General features: G+C 31.5%; 1 protein-coding gene and 1 pseudogene across 5 annotated transcripts in view; both read right to left on the reverse strand.

Annotated features, from left to right (window-relative positions):
* LOC143237591 (neurocalcin homolog) overlaps positions 1-14,652 on the reverse strand; it is a 49,983-nt gene that overhangs the window by 10,635 nt on the left and 24,696 nt on the right. The window lies entirely within an intron of this gene.
* On the reverse strand, positions 570-14,069 carry LOC143237590 (neurocalcin homolog; annotated as a pseudogene). Its single transcript, XR_013020154.1, has 5 exons — positions 13,368-14,069; positions 12,444-12,543; positions 4,851-4,979; positions 3,308-3,580; positions 570-2,762 (listed from the first exon to the last, which is right to left on the reverse strand). The product of XR_013020154.1 is annotated as a neurocalcin homolog (transcript).

Genomic DNA, 14,652 nt, shown 5'->3' on the forward strand with positions numbered 1-14,652 from the left:
GAATACAGCATATTTAGGGGAAAAATTAAATATATTGTTTTGTTTTTTCAGAAAATTTGTAAACTATGATATAGTGCATGAACTGAAATTTTATCATTTGTATGGCCTTCAGTAAAACAAATTTTATTCAAGGTTATAAATACAACATTTCTTACATAAACCTAAGCTTGTTTTGTTTGTTTTTTTGAATTTCACGCAATGCTACTCGAGGGCAATCTGTGCTAGCCATCCCTAATTTAGCAGTATAAAACTAGTTATCACTACCCACCACCAACTTATGGGTTACTTTTACCAATGAATAGTGGGATTCACTGTCACAATATAATGTCCCCACGGCTGAAAGGGCGAGCATGTTTGGTGCGATGGGGATTTGAACCCATGACCCTCAGATTATGAGTCAAACGCCTTAACCCACCTGGCCATGCCAGGCCTAAACCCTAGTTACATAATAAGTCGACTTGTGTAACAACCATTTTCTATAAAATGAGGTTTTTTTTCCAGTTTTTTAGAATGTGTGCGTGTGAGTGCGTATGTATGTATTATTTGTAGTTATAGAAACAACATGCACGTACAAAAAATAAATTTTATTTTGGATTAGACATGTTCATGTAGTTAATTAGTAACAAGTTTCTTAATACAAAAAAAATTACAAGCATGAATGTACCCACATAAGACTCAATAAAATGAGATTCAAAAACAATTATACCACTTGTACAGTCAAAACCATTCACAAGCTTCAAAGCTGAAAAAACATAATGAAACAATACTAATACTGTCACACAACAGTCATATTGAAAAGTAAAGTTTGTTTGGATTTAGTTGGAACTGTAAACCACTGTAGATGTTATATGTCAATATATAATTTTAATAGTATCATGATATTTTACTAATGAATTCCAGTCTCATCTATGAATACAAAATCATACAATATAAGAACTACTTCAAACTCTGTACTTTACCTAAATATCCATTAAACTATTTCCCTTTCTGTCTGTTAAAGATAAACTTAACCAATTATAAGGTCTAAAACCTACAGATAATTTTATAGAAAGTTATGAAAGAGTAAGATGAAAATATAGTACAAAAACGTTATAATCAGTAGATTAAATAATAGCTTATAATAGGTAATAGTTTTATCAAGGTTGGTTAACCTAGCTAAAACTTTATACCATCTATAATGGAGTATTATTTATTACTAATACAATTTTATAGATAAAGCTTGTTTTTCAATGTTATTTTTAGAAAGCATATTTTTTGTAATGAATAATAATAAAAAAAAATAATCTGGGATACTTTGCACATTCTTGGCACCTAATTTAGGTAAAGTAGCTTTAACAGACAAATTTACATTTTTTTATTTTCAAAAACATTATGCATATGATTATTATTGTTATTATGACAGTGGCATTACATTAAGAAAGTGTAAAAATTACTATAAAGAAAACTAAACAGCCCAAACGTAGCTAAAAAAATAAACAAAATAAATCCACACCAAGATAAAATATGCAAAACCAGGCTTATAATAAACAATTACAAAAAAAACTAGATTAGAAAATATATATTCACTATATGAATACTCAACATTATAGTGTTGTATCAACTAAAAGTTGAATGTGTATAAAAACATAACACTTGATAAGCTCATGAAACACAAAGATGTTAAATATGGAGGTCAGTAACTTCAGTATCAGCTCAAAACCAGTTTAATATTTAAGTGACTAACTGGCACATGATGTATTAACTCTAGAACAACATGATTATATTTCTTAAATTCTGATCCTTCTATTGATTCAGCCAATTCCTTAAGTTCAAGTTCTTCCAAAAAGTCCAAAGCTATATTAATCACAGGCATAAAATCAACTCATTAGGCAGTACTTATCTTGTAAAATTTTATCTAATTACTATTATTATTGTAACACTTATATTTTTAGTTGTCTAGTATTATTGTATTGGTCTATAAAACTGTACAAGTATAATTTGTTGTTAACTTTATATACAGAATTTCCTTTTTCTTGCAATCTCTCAAATAAAACATTAAAAACAGTGACTAAATGTACTGAAAACTAGATATAATGCTAACTTTCATTCTAAAACTTTGGCTGCTGCTTCTAATTACTACATTAAAGAAATCCAAAACTGTTGATTCAAGTGTCAAGACATGCAGTTATGAGATTAAATTAATACTTTGCAGTTCCATTTTTTTAATGTACAAATACTAGTGTAACACCTACCAGTTACTAATAAACTTAAGTATTTCTCTGGTTTAAGACCTACAAGATATAACTACATGCAGGTAAATACTTAGTACAAAAATAATTATTTTATTCAACAGATGTCACATTAAGTTGCACTATTTCTCAAATGTCAGTAAATAATTAGTTTTTCTCCAATATCTGCTCTTTGTTACTTATATTTAGCAGATTTTGTTTTTACTGGTTACAGTAAAAAAATTAAAGGCTAAAACAAGTGCCAGTTATATTGTAAGTTTTGTAAAAGCCAGTCATACAAAAAACAGTTCTAGTTGGTTATAATAGTTAATTCTAACATAAGTATGTTGTTCCTAACTAATTTCTTTGTTTTTCACCACTAACACTCAAAAACCTTGCCAACTTGGGATCTTCTGTACAACCATTCAGAAACTCTTCTAACGATAAATGGTTGTCATGATTACAGTCCATCTTTTCAAATATTAAGGCTGTTCTTTCTTGGGGAGTATCCACTGGCATATCTTCGAAACATTGACCTAGCATCTCATACAGTGCCTAATAAACAAGAGTCAACCTGTGTTTAAATTCCATGGGATATTCTATCAAATAATGTATTAGATTAGAATGTATTAAAACAGAATCTATATACATTCTTAGTTTAAACAGTTACTGTTAATAACAGTCTGCTGTATAGTGTTAACTCAGTTTTCTAACAAACCTTATAATACATCTAATGTATTAAAGTGGAATAAGTCATTGTACATCTGTAGGTCTTACAAGCCATGGTTAATTTCCATACAGACACATAAATAATACTGTCATTACAAACTGAACTTAAATTCATGCTCAAAGTCAAAACTTATTTCAGAAAAGGTTATCAATTTGTCATTGTTCTATAGAAAAAATGTAAATCTTTCTACAGTTTTAATTTCTTAGGAAAGTGGCTGTTTCTTTAAAAATTCAAGTGTCTAGAAAGCCTTACAGTCTTGAAATGAACCTGATAAATATCAGCCACCACTTCTTACCCTAAAGTGTTTAAAATTGAAGTTTTAAATTAACAGATACAATTTCTCATCAGCTTCCAAAATCTAGAAACAAACCTGAATGATTTTAGTCATCTCTTCCTTCTCAATAAACCCATCTCCATTGATATCATATATTTTAAAAGCCCATTTAAGCTTCTCTTTTGAGGACCATCCTGAAGTAATGCCTACTGCTAAGAGAAACTCCTTGAAGTCAATGTAGTCATTTTTGTCCACATCAAATGTACGAAATACATTTTCACAAAACTTTTCTGGGTTTCCAGAATTGAAGAACATTCTATACATTTCCACAAATTTCTCCTTTGATATTTTTCTATCTGGGCAGTCTTGCTAATATAGAAAACATACAAGATTTCAAGCAAAATGAGGAGCTTAACAAGGTCAACCAATCAAAATATGACAAAACAACTATTACACAATTACTAGATTCAAGTTTGAGAGAAATTGTATTCAGGTGACAGTTTTAGGCCTGTCAAATAAATGTGACTGACATTCTTTCTGTAAATGATTTGTAAAAGTTTTGTATGATGTCTTAAGAAACACTTATAAATATATTCCAATCAAGTTTAATGGTGATTCCACTGTAGGTAAAATATCAATAAAGTATTCATTCCTTTTATAAACTTAATATTTGCTTTTTTAAAAGTGAAGTTTAAATCCTTAAATATACCAAATATAAATACACAATTCTTTGGTGTGCTTTTGTCATTCACATAATTTCAGTTGTAGCTAAAAGCTTAACACAATATTTCTCTTAAACTAGATCTCAATGGGTTTGTCCACAACTATAACTTTCTCAGACTTAACAAAATGAAAAATATACTTGATGCTGCTAGTCTGAAATATGCAATGAATTAACGAGAGACAATGAGACAAAAGTATTTTCAGTTAAACATGATTTCCAATGAAACTGTTAAGCCTTTTGAAACTTCATATTCACTTATGCATATTTTATCCAAATATTCGTACTTTCAAAGCAAAATTCTTGTTACAGGCATTACTACAACAACCACATCTTACCTAGGTATCTTTGACCTGCTGCATATAGTGTAACAGATGATTCCATACATTGTTTATATCTTTCTTTAGGAGTAACAAAGTGTTATATATTTAAATGCATTCTACACAGTGTCCTAAAATCTTGGATCTATAAAGGAATGCAACTTCAGGGACAAATCAAGCAAGTGCAACAGATAATTAATTCACAACAATTCATAAATAAGATACAAGCTTGAAAGATGTTGAGTTGGACTCACCCAAGTTAAATCAACAGTTACAAACTTAATTTCAGATTTATCAGTGAAATTAAACACCATGGATTTTTCTGCAAGTTTTTCAAAAAATAAAAATAATGGATACAATTAAATTATAAATGCCATTTTTCTCACAAGTATGAGGTCTCAAGCAGTCACTTATTTTGCTTGTTTCAAAGAATAGTATTGTCTAAGCCTTATCTCTTTGAAAGTAAGACACTTGGAACACTATGTACAAATGCCCTTGTGCTGTTAGAATTATAAAGTTAATTATTCTAATGATAAAAATCAGATAAAGCACACAAGTACATCCTAACACAATGATACATCAAAGATACGAAACTCACCTTAAAACCCTCATACAATTCTTTAATTGTCTTCTCATTATACCTGGTGTTTTTTTAAGAAACTCCAAGTCTTCATTTGTTATATCACTGTTCTTGCTAGCAGAACAACCCATGATTCTAATGTCTTATCTACACAGAGAATACAGGGTTTAATCTACTCACACACTTTCATATTTAAAATTATAAAACTTTCCATTCCAAAACAAAACTATTCCAAATAAGTAATGTTACAGTTTTTGCTTTTCCTAGTTAATTAGGTACAAACAGATTTGTTCATCATTACAAGATTCTATGCAGATCTCTACTCTTGGTTTTTAACAACCAAGTTTTCTCTTTGTGCATTTGAAACTTAAAATTCAATCAATTCACCACTATTCTTGCTACTGATTATGGGCTTAGAAGTTTCACAGAATTTCATAACATTTCCAAAACTTTAACCTCTACAATCTTTGTGTTATAGTTTAGAATACTGTAGGATTTGTATTTCAATTTTAAAAAATAAATTTATTCCGAACTTCAGTTAAGCCAGGTTTAGACAAATAAATACATTAACTTCAAATTATCTCACAGGTGTTTATTTAAAAAAGGGCTAATAGTAGCAGTCTTGTATTTTCTTAAATTTCTGGTACAATACACTCTGTAGACAACCTGATAACACTCCACTTACAGTTGCTAATGATTTATATCTGAAGTTCACACAACAAAACCATAATCCACATTAAGTTACACACTGACTTCTCACTCTAGTCTTGTTTCTAAAACGTACTACAGTATGCTATATGACAGTGATGGGTTAATTGACAATGTAGATTTCTTATTTTTACTGAGAACATCTTGAAATAAGCAGTACAATCTGTTACACATTATGTATGCTACTACTACTAATAATACAGTAGAAGTATTAACATCCATTTAAAACGTTTGGTTAAACGTGAAAAACTTCTTGGAATACCACGTAACAAATGAGCAACGAATACTGTTGGATGATATTTTTGTTCTACGTTACAAGCTGTAATGTATCCAACAATAGAAATGTAGTGTTTTGTGAACTTAGTTAATTCATTTTACCAACCAATATAGAAATTATTCTAAGTTCGTCATTTTACAGTTCATAAAGACTATTCATCTGTGTTGAGAATAGTAACTTTTAAATTAGCATTAACTAATATTAATCATTAATATGTACTTAAACTATAACGTAAATAGTTAACTTGAAACAGAAAATCAATAGCGCATGCTGTCACCTTACAGTTTTTGTCTGACACAACAAATACAAACCTTCTGAAATGACAATGTTTCTCTCGAGTGTAATGTAAGATTTGTTATTAATTACTAAAATGATAAAGTCACAAAACAATTTAACTCGGTACCTGCTCCCTGTAGAACCACGTACTCGTAATTGCTTAAACTGCCACCGCCCGTATTCGAAGCGATTACCCTGACCCCTGATGATTAAAACATGAACCATAAAAATACTTGATCTCTGGGCATTTAATTTGATGGCACCTCCAAGAAAAAATGCATTGTTAATGTAACTTTCTCACACAACGATAAAATAATTTTTATCTCAAAGTTTTGTGTTTGTATATATTGCAAAACTATGAAGGTCATTTGCCACTGTCCAAACCCAAATATCCACAACTGGACCACCTACAGACGTAATAAAAGCAACGTTTCAATACATATACATTTTTAAATCGGAGTAGCTCTCATTAATTTCGCTTTACACTAAATAGTATTACCATAAAAAATTAACATATTTTACTTCAACGGTTTTTACTTAAAGAATCTTGAAAACAAGTAAAAAATATAAGAAACGGACGTAACTCGAAAAGTCGAGATAAACTGTTGCTGCCATAGGTTGTTACTCGTAAAGAAACTTCAGGTACCACAGATAAGCAGAAAAAACGTTCAAATAAGAATTGCAATCATGTTTTTTTTGCATAACTTCACAAATTCACCCTAGAAGAAAGAACACGGCCAATCCACAAAAGTAGTTAAGTGTACATTGAGTGCCATGTTCCTAACTTGGTAATATAAGCGTTGATTTAATAAACCGAGTTTTCACACATTTCAAATGTGTGTAGCCTCACTTTTTACCCTTTGCCCGACCTATAAACTGATTTAATAACGTTACTCTTGGCCAATTATGACTTAAGATATATATTTTAGTAGCGTTGGTTTTTAAGTACATATACAAAAGAAAAAATAATGTTTTACTACTACTGTCGATTTGAAGAGAAAAAAGTATTCGAAATACGACTTTCAATTTTTAAGAATAATTAGAATAAATTAACTTCTCCCAATACGCAGGAAACATTAGAAATCATTGCACCGTTTGGACAACTGCTTTTCACAAAAATACACTACAACTACTATTCACTACTCCTTCGACCCATCCTACGCTACCACAATACTGTTACCATGCCAACAAAGGTGTTAAACCATAACTTTTCCACAATACGAATAGCGTAGACGTGAAATAAACCAACGACTGCACTCTACGTCTCACGTACACAGTTAAAAGTCAAAAATTATTATTCAAAGTAGAATATTGTTGTATGGCACCGAAGTCATCAATGCAGTGTACTCTACTTGTGTGCGCGCGAGCGCTTTCAACATTATAATGTTATTTGAATTAAAAATTTAAAAAATGAAATATTCGTACTTATCAAAATAGAAACTAAGAAACATAAGCAGGAATACACACACATACTGAATCATATTTATTGTTGTGTGAAAACTGTATTTACTTCTGTGTACATAATGATGTGTGCCTCATTGTGGTATCGTTAAAAACCCAAATGTTTTCGCAAAGTAGAAGAATGATACGTCACAGTACTTATTTGAAAACAAAGAGTTAACAGATTTTTATAAATATACCGTTTTGAAATTTACTATTCAAACGCATAAAGCCGATGAACTACTGGAAGTAATTAATCCTTATTTAGAATATGTATACGAAATTTTTATTTGATTGACAATTTCATACTACTTTTAATCCCTTGAAAAACTGTTCCCCACCGAAAAATTTATATAGACGTTTATGTCAAAAGGCTAATCTTTGTTTACCTTAGTAAACCGACACTATGCGGTTTTATATTTTCCTGCGAAAATCTTTTTAAAAGTTGATATTTTGATAGGTCGATATACACACAAAGAATCCTTCTGAACACAATCACAGATCAAAAATAAACACAATCAATTAGTTTAATTTCAAAAATCAGTTACATATACTTTAAATCATCATTGCATAAATTATTGAAATATTCCCGGGTATTAACCCGATGAATGGATTAACACTCAGTAACTGGATATATTACAAAGATCGATAAATTAAAGAATTTGAAGTAAGACCGTAGGATTTAAAAATAACGAGAAATATAACTTCATTCAGAAAAAATCAACTGATATTCGTATGAAATAGACATCAAGCCAAATATTGCTACAACTTTACTTCTACATAAAATTCTTAATATATATTTCTAAACGCGACCTACAAATACATAGTTGAGTATATAAATGATTAACTTACCGTTGCAATGACGCTTTATTAATCACATCAAGACAACGAAGTATCCAACTTTTATCTCTGTCTTCATCGTTTCCTCTTTCTTTTCGACTATTCTCATAAAAACCAGTAATTTTTCGGGCAGTTATTGTGATGAAACATTAGCATAACACAAAGCATTTGAGCACTTTACTCTTAAAGTGTTCCAAGTACAGTATTACAGGAGGATGGACTAATGTCAATTTAATGACTGCGGTCGAATACAGTTATGGATCTGTAACAAAGGTGTCGGTTACTTAAAACCTGTGGCCTTTAGCCAGAACACAATTAACTGGTAAACTTTGGACGTAATCAACTTAGAGATGAAAGTAGTTCACTGGTTCGTCTTAATTACCACTACCAAACTATTTTTGTTACAAAAATAACGTAAACAGACAACGTATACACCAAACCTTCTTTACAAACATCTAAAGTGAGGAATGTGATTTGTGTCGAAATGATATTAACGTTGAAACGTTCGAGTTCCGGCAGATTTAAACGTCATAACCTGATGAGATCAAACAGGTGGATAAAGTTAGGTTAATGTTACAGGTTGAAAATAAGACATTTAAAAAAAAAGGTCCTTCTGAATTTAATGACAATTTTTAATTGTCTAAACGATAGACAATTAAAGTTTCTGAAATGTGTAAGTTAAACTCACCTTAAACCTACCATGAGCAACATCTTGTCAAAATTAGTGTTATAATTTTGTAAAATCAAATTTAAGTCATATTTTAACAAATACTGCATATATAAAAACGGTGTACCCACATCATTAATTCGATAATAAAGTTAAAATTGGACACCACTGACCAATAAAATATACATTATTTTCTGTCAATAATTTACTTGTTTCAGATAAATTCCGCACCGAGGCAAATCTTCGTAGGACTTCCTAATTTGGAAATGCCTGACTGTGGCGAAGGCTGCTAGTCAACACCACCTACCAACAATTCTGGAACTACTCTTTACCAACGAAAATTGGGATTGAATCTCAAACTATAACTCTGAAAGGTGTAAGTTCGTTCGAAACCCGCAGCTTACTGATTACGAATAGAGCGTTATAACCAACAGACCATGTTTGGCGTACATTTCGAATAAGCAACTTATGTAATGTTGAGTAATGAGGTAAAATCAAAACTTCTACGCCTTTTTACATTTTAAAGAAATTCGGGTACTGTTGAAAACGTTCATTTACTTTCGTGTAAAACTCCAATCGGTCTGTTGAGATCACGAAACTTAAAATTTAACAGCAGTTTTTCTTCCTCCTTTATAAATGGTCTTTTTTTTTTCAATTCACGGTAAAAATACTCTTGTATAAACGATCAAACGAAAACATAAAATGGCGTTTTCTGTTAAATTTTCAAAACTCCCATGTACCAAAAGCACGCATTAATGACGATATACTGTTACACAAGCGGCAAAGAGTCCACATCGATTTAATATAAATCAATAAGTCGGATCGCATCCAAGAATTAAATTTAAAAAAACAAAACAAACAAGGACATTGTAACTATCATAATGTACTTAGAAGCTAGGAGATTCCCTTTATTTGTCCAGCTACACTGTTCATATTTTTGTGCTCCATATTCAAAGAAACTTTTTCCTCTGATTCTGTGCTAAAGCGTTTTTGTTTATTTGATTTTGTTCTTGCGAAAAGCTACACAATGGGCTATTTATGCTCTCTCCGCCGCGGGGAATCTAACCCTGAATCTTAGTGTTGTAAATCAGTGAACGCCGCTGGACTAAGTGCTAAAGTATCTCACTTCTTGTACGTCCATAGAAAAAGGTATGAATTTTATTTAATAAATACATAAAGTGGTCCATAAAATTAGTAATTTCTGTTTTAAAAGAGATGGTTTACAAACAACGTCAATTTTAACATAGAAAATTCAAATTTAAAAGTTGTGAATTACATCTAGGAAAATATTTTCAAAATAAAATTTCTAACAAAGTCAACAGCAGCTGGTTGATTGAAAAAACCTGAATTTCTGACGTTTTGTAGGTTAGAGTTGGTTTTCCACTACTAAAGAGCTCTCGCAACTCAGAAACCCTAATTTAACACTAACTGAAGTCTCTACTTTATAACTGAAAATTTGATCTTGATTTAGTGGAAGTATCAAAGTTCTACATATCACCATCAGAGGGGGCACTTACAATGAAATCAATATTACATTCTGTAAGGTATATATACACTGTGTCGGGTAAGTTCAAGGACTTACAACTCTAACATCCGGGGTGTGGAGAGCGCAGATAGTTCATTGTGTAACTATGTGACAAAAAACGTTTGTGCACTAATAAATACATAAGATATTTCACCTAATTTCTGCAAAAAGAAAAATGGTATTAAGGTCGTGGGAAAAATATGAAATTGTTTGTTCGTTTGTTTCAGCGCAAAGCCACACACACTCATCGAGCTATCCACATCCGGTCAACCACTTCGGGGGTATTAAACCCCAGATTTTAAAGTCGCAAGTCCATAAACTTGCCGCTGACTCATCGAGTATAATTTAATTGTTGGAAAACAACGAGACAACAATAAATATAGAAAATATGTCTTTATCTCATGATTCATTGAAAGAATGTACATTAAGAACTTAGTTAAAAATAAACTAAATTATGGGTAACTACTCTATGTTAGGGCTAATGAATTTATCTAAACCCTAAAAAAAGTATTATAACAAAATTATTTTGCATAACAAGTAGTTAAGCCAATCACAGATACCGTATTAAGCCTTATAATAGGTTTTGGACTTGTTTTAAACCTAGCAGTACTTTACAGAGACTGTTTAGGGCTAATACACAACTAGGCCAATCACAGGTACCTGTATTAAGCCTGATAACAGGCTCTGGCTTATTTTACATTTAACAGTACTGAGACTGTTTAGAACTAATAAGCAACTGGAGTAATTACAGACGTCTATACCTATGAATACGTTAAACCTAAATAGGCAAAATTTAAATCTAACGTAACAGCACTTTACTGAAATTGTTTAAGGTTTAGCGAAAAAAAAAAAGTGATCGAATTCTTCAGATGCATAAAGTCTTAAACTTAGTACTTATCACAAAGATGAAGACTCGAGTGAATCAATATAAGGATGTAAAAAATGCGTAAAAAGCAGATGAAAATAATAAACAGAAGTAACAAGAACTGGAAAAAGTAATACGAATCTTATAGCGTTGTTTGTTCGTTTATGAATTTTGCGCAAAGTTTCATGAGGGCTATTTGCACTAGCCATCCCTCATTCAGCAGTGTAAGACTGGAGGGAAAACAGTTACTCATCACCATCATCCGCCATCTCTTGGGTTACTATTTTACCAACGAATAGTGGGATTGACTGTCACTTTATAACGCCCCCATGGCTGAAAGGGCGAGCATGTTTGGTGTGACGGGGGTTCGAACCCGAGAACCCTAAGATTATGAGTCGAGCGCCCTAACCACTTGGCCATGCCGAGACCTACTGTGTTGTTTCAATTTCAATTCACTTCTATATTAGGATTTTTATAATGTCTACAGAAAAACTTAAATATTTAGTAAACAAAAAATGCACATAAAGCATTAATATATGTTTAATTTTCAAAAGAAAAATAGTGAACTATTTTAAAATGCTCGAGTTTTGAGTCTCTTAAAAACCATTTCAACTTGCGTGTGATAATGTGTATTGAATTCTTAACTAGAATAAATTACCCAAATTTTAAAAGAACTTGTGAACTGTTATAAATATCCTAAAAAGTATGGAAGCAATACTAATTCTAGTCACTACAAATGATATTAAAAACTTAAAATTTATTTTCATGTCATTCTTCAGATAAAAAAACAATTGATTTTCTAATAAAGCTGCTATACTCGTGGAAGAATATCTGGATAACTTTAATAGAGAAAATGTTTTCGTGTCAACAGGATTATACAACTGGTTAATTAATTAATTAAAGGAGAAAAAACACTGGTGAGAATCATTTACACAATTCAGTCTGAAATGTATTTTAGGCATTTCACTTGTGTTACCGTATGTTTTAATATGAGCAGAATAGTGATTACTTACTCAAATAAGACCAATCACAATCCGTTGAGAAACGTCGATCTCCAATCAGGAATTGTATAATTAAAACCTTCTAGTCTTACTCCTCCCATTCAGTCATTTTCTAAAATAAAACAAAATCAAGCCATAAGTTGAATTATTTCTAAGATTTTACCGACTCAAAGGGGCAGCTGTTTTAACCACTGGCACCAGAATATAGCAGTGTATTGTCTGACTGTTAGTCAGTTAACACTAAAATTACGTCAGAAAAGGGATGCTTAGCGTTGCAACTTGCACTGTCGTAAAATCGGTGAAACGTGCGCATGTCATGAATCACGAGAATAATTATGCACTCTGTAAGCTACAACACAGCGTGACATATAAACTTCAAAAGAAAATATATAACATTTTATTACTCTAAATTTTAGTTTTATTTAAACTTGAAACAGTATATTTTCTGGGGCCCTAACGAAGTACCTCTAGTGTGTGTATGTATATATATACATCTCCAGAGACTTTCGAAAATAATTTGCAGTGATCGCTAAGTTTCCTTTTAGCAGGATATTTCAAAGGAAGCGCAGAAGCAAACTGTAAAATTCGTTATAAACTGTGCGTGCATATGCCAGTGATTTTTCATATATCATACTTGTAGTATCATTAAACAAAAAAGGGGATATTTTCTCTACACATTAGTTTTTAAAGTCAAAAATATAAACGTATATGGAAATTGAGGCTTTTATAAATTTTAAAACGGTGAAAAGAAACTGATGCAGTTTTTCTACCGTTGACTCTTGTTTCTCACCAGTTTCGAGAGTAGGACTAGCTTGCTGGTTCGCCAGTTCGAATATGACAGTAAAGTTATCAAAGTACAAAGTAATAAATACAGATAAACAATCGGCGTTTATAATTAAAAACAACAAAATAAAATAACGTGTTATTAATTCTTACCGTAAAAACCTGGTTATTCAGTGACTAAAATAACACTAGTAACAATTACGTTTTACATGCTTAATCTGGTTCACAACCTAACAGTTGCTGTTAACTGAAACTGGTGATATATAAGTACGTTTAGCATCAATATCATCACTGTCTCTGTTCTATCCCAGTCGGCCTGATGAGCCCTGTCAGGTATCAGATGGAAGGCCTTGTCGACACTGAATATGGAGATATAGCGAAACTGACACTTATTTTTTTGCTTTTACTCACGCGTTACTAGCATTAGTCTGCGACTATTTCAACTAAAATGTGTTTGTTTCAGGTCAAAGTTGCAGAGTACGCTATTTGGGTTGTTGCCTCCAAGTGATCAAACCCTGATTTTAACGTTATAAGCTACCAATCAAACTACAAAACCAACGGGATATCACAATCATATTAAAACCACGTGATCGCGACTTATGTAAATGTTTCATTTCGAGGTCCCTGACACATAATCACAAATTAACAATAGGGGGTTGTAGCAAAGACGCTCCTGAACAAGGATTTACGAATACTTCCCGGAGTCTTAAGATCGCGTATGACGCACGAATACCACGTCAGCAAGCACGTGAAAGGAGTTATCTGTTTGTTGAAACAGAAGGCTGCATAAAATTATTGTTTATAAACAATGGTTTGTTCAAGAATGAGAAAGCATTTTTGTTTACCATTCGGTGCTTATTAATGCTTATTAATGAAAGAAGTGTGGCCTAATTCCCAGTTACCAATCGTACCATTTCGTCAGAATATAATTTAGGCAAACCAAACGTGGAAACAAAATTCGTCAAGGTTGAGGAAAACAGAATATTCACATTTCAAAGCTATTTAGATCCAAAATATAAGTTCAACAGTTTTATATTCCTTCATATAACAAAGTGGAAAAAGTAGGTTTCACAGGCAACAAGTGAAACAAATAAACTGCACACAACTGCTTGGAATTTTGTGAACTTAAAATACAAAACTTATGACATACAAGTACATGTGTAAGTATACAAGAACTCCTAAATTCATTTATTAGTAAGGGAAGACAGAAGACCCAAAAGGCAACTGAACATAAAGTGAGAGATTACATTAGATATCTGAAAAATGAGATCTCAAATTCATGATGACGAGAAACCCACTTGATGTAAAAATGTATCACAAAACAGCTGATATGGGTATTAAAACTTTTATCAAAATAGAGAAAAACGTTTCGACCTTCTTAGGTCATATTCAGGTTAACCTTATATATCTCAAACGGTGCATTAACACTCTCTATAGA

This window comes from Tachypleus tridentatus, chromosome 13 (assembly GCF_004210375.1).
Source record: "Tachypleus tridentatus isolate NWPU-2018 chromosome 13, ASM421037v1, whole genome shotgun sequence".
Taxonomy (NCBI): domain Eukaryota; kingdom Metazoa; phylum Arthropoda; class Merostomata; order Xiphosura; family Limulidae; genus Tachypleus; species Tachypleus tridentatus.